Consider the following 3,766-nt stretch of genomic DNA (forward strand, 5'->3'; position numbering starts at 1 on the left):
TTACCTCATTAAAGTTTTGGGGGTTTTGTTTTGTTTTGTTTTTCTGACACAAGATCTCACTATGCAGTCTTGGCTGACCTGTAACTTGCTTTGTACATAGGCCAGGCTAGGCCAGGCTAGGCCAGACTGACCTAGAAGAATGTGGAGCCTATCAGGTGCTGGGATTACAGGCATGTGTCACCCTGCCCACCTTCACACAGCTTTACATGACAAGGCTCATGCTGCCACTACTGTCTCAGGGTTTTACTGCTGTGAACAGACACCATGACCAAGGCATGTGTTATAAGGACAACATTTAATTGGGGCAGGTTTACTGGTTCAGAGATTCAGTCCATTATCATCATGGCAGCATCCAGGCAGGTATGGTGCAGGAAGAGCTGAGAGGTCTACATCTTCATCTGAAGTCGGCTAGGAGAAAACTGGCTCCCATGTGCTTAGGAAGAAGGTCTCATTGCCCACCCCCACAGTGACACAATTCCTCCAACAAAGCCACACCTACTCCAACAAGGCCATAGCTCCTAATAGTGCCATTCCCTGGACCAAGCATATTCAAACCATCACATCATTGTTACCCTGGTTTACAGATGAGGGCCTATGAACCAAAAAGGGTGAGACTGGTCTCCTAGATGGTAAGTGCGTGAAAGAATAGATTGTACCAGGAAAGTTGGTAAGATTGAGGGGGTCCACCCAGCATCCAGGCACCCACCTGAGACACTAGGCATCTCCCTGCCCCCTACTAGATTCCTAGCCCGGAACACATGACTACATGCCCCATGTAGGTCATGTAGCCCAGAGCAGAGTTCTCCATGCTAATGGGGTATCTGGAGGCCCTGAGGCTTTAGCCAATAAGCTTCCCTTCCTGAACATTTCTCCCTGAAAAAGGTATTTAATCTCTGGCCCACCCTGAGAAGTTAGTACGCTCCCATTTTCCACAACGAACAATCAATAAACAGTTTAGAACTAAAGACTGTCTCTTCCATCAAGAACCACTGTGAGGAGCATGAAGAAAGCCTTCACCTACAGAACTGCCCTCTAAGTTCCCTACAGAAGGCCCCTCTGCATCTTCACTAAGCTAAGAACAATCCCAAATAAACTAAACCGGAGTTCCCATTCTCCCCGCCCCAGGCTCATCGTCATTCTCAGCCTGTGGGCCCCCAACTTTGTTCCCGGCTCCCCGTGACTCAGCGGAGCCTGCACGTCCAGGAGTTTGGGAGCCTCCCCCCCCACCCCCCCCACCCCGGCCCCTGGCCCCAGCCTCATCGCAGGCATGGGGAGCCCAACCCTCCATTCCTGACTCCTCTGTGTGGCTTTACAGAGGCACCTGGATTTCTGAGAGTCAGGGAACCCCAGCTTTGGCTGTGTTTTCCTACCCCTGGAATGGTGTGATTCGCTGGAGCCCAGCACCTCAAGGCATTTCCGCAGACCCATATGAGCAGGAGAGCTAAGATGCTGAGAGTCTTAGGATGCTTCCAGGTCTACAAACATGTTGCATATTTAAGGGGAAACTTGTCGAGCTGTGGGTCCCCCCTACACACCATAGGTTTTATTAGGGAGGTATTATTTAATATAAGACCGCAAAAATATTCTATTTTTTTTTCTCTAGACCAATTTTAATGTTAAGCTCCTTGGTATATCTGAAGCTTATTTTTGGGGTGAGATGTGGATTTGGCTTTCTCTCCTTCCATGTGGATTGTAACTGTCACATGGATTCTGATCTGAATGCTGTCTTTATACACATGCCATTATTCCCACATATACGTCAACCTGTTCATTGCTTTTATTGTTTGCAGTGTTGGATCTTGAAGTCAGGCCTCTATGTATGTCAGGTAGGTCTAGCATTGAACTATCACCTGGGATTTTATTTTATTTTATTGAAACAGAGTCTTGGTACATCAGACTAACCTTGAGTTCATTCTATAGCCCAGACTGGTCTTGAACTCTTGATCCTCCTGCCTCAGCCCCCCATATATATGCCTGGGAATACAGGCTTCCCTACCAGACCTGTAGCAACCACTGGCCATGGACTCCTCTCCACACCTCCCAGATACTGAGATCAAATTTTCTCACCTTACTGAGTTGGCCAGGCTATGTAGACTCTGGAAGGGAGTGGGGCTGAGGATGCCTGGCACGGTGACTCAGGCCTGTAATCTCACCTGGCACGTGGGAGGCAGAAGCAGGAGAGTTGCTGAAGGTTTGAGGCCAGCCAGCGCTCCAGAACAAGATCTTGGAAAGAATGAGTGAGAATAATGACCTCCCCTTTCTTGATTAACTTCATTAATAACATTTACCTGTTTTCTCCTTTGGGGCCACTGGGGTAGCACTTAGAGCTTTTCACCAGCTGTGCTTACTTGCTTTACCACCGAGCCACGCCCCCAGCACCCCAGCCACACCCCTAGCCCCCTGAGCCACACTCCTAACCCTCAGCTACCTATTTAAGATGTTTCCTTTAAAAAAAAAAAAGATTTATTCATTGTACGTATATGAGCACACTGTAGCTGTCTTCAGACACACCAGAAGAGGGCATTGGATCTCATTACAGATGGTTGTGAGTCACCATACGGTTGCTGGGAATTGAACTCAGAACCTCTGGGAGAGCAGTCAGGGCTCTTAGCCGCTGAGCCATCTCTCTACCCCCCTTTTATTTTTTAATCAGAATTACTGCTGGATTTTATCGAGGGCTTTCCACCTCTGATAAACAATATGATGGCATGGTCATACAATTAATCTACCAGCCCCCCCCCCAGCCCTTCATCTCAAGCTCTTCTCAATGAGTGTGTTGGAACTGCCTCGGAGTGCTAACACTGAGAGCGTTCCAAAGCAACTGATGCTCAGTCTGACTGATGGGAAGAAATCAGGTGGATCATGAAGATTCATATCAAGAAACCGTCAAAGGCACAGACAGGTTCGGATGGAGAAGCAGCCACTTCACAGCTGTGTCAGGTTGGGTGCTCTGAACAGAAAAGGTGGCAGGTCGCCCTGGTGAGCGGTTTGTTGACTGACATACTCTCATCCCTTTAATCTTACACCTCCAGTCTCTGCTCCTGAGAATACTTCCCATTTTAAGGTTTGGATTAAATGTCACCTTCTAGATTCCCCTCCCCCTTCGTTTGTTTCTTTTTTGAGGCAGGGTGTCTCTAAGTAGTCTTGGTTGTCCTGGAACTACCCACGTAGACCAAACTGCTCTCCAGTTTACAGAGATTCTCCTGCTACTGCCTCCCCAGTGCTGGGGATTAAAGGCATGTGCCTCAACATTTAGGTATACCCCTAAATTATTAACACCACACTGACAAGAATCACAGTTCTCCCTGGTTAATTTCTTTTGGGATCTGTGCATCTTTTTCTGCCGCTGTGCAAGGCAAAGTGGCTGGCATGACAGGGTGCACACAGGGATGGGGGTGTCAATCAATGCTAATTCAGGAAGCTGAGGCAGGAGGACTGCATCAAAGTTGAAACTAGCCTAGACTGCACCATATGTTGGCAGGACCCTGTATCAAATAAACAAACAAACAAACAAACAAACAAATAAGGACTAGCAGATGAGAGGTGTGTAATATTGGTTCCTTCTTGCTCTGCCAGAGCTAAGAAAATGCTTTCCTGCCAGGGTCCTGCAGAGTGAACTCCATCTCGGCAGAGGGCATCCCAGACCCCTTTCAGCCCCGGAAGCTGGGCTGCCTGCCATGGGAAGACTACACTTCCCAGAGATCCCAGGGAAAAGCAAAAATCCTTTGGCTTTGACAGCCACCGCCACAAGCCTTTCCGCCTCCCC

Source organism: Micromys minutus (genome assembly GCF_963924665.1).
Source record: "Micromys minutus genome assembly, chromosome: 16".
NCBI classification, from domain to species: Eukaryota; Metazoa; Chordata; class Mammalia; order Rodentia; family Muridae; genus Micromys; species Micromys minutus.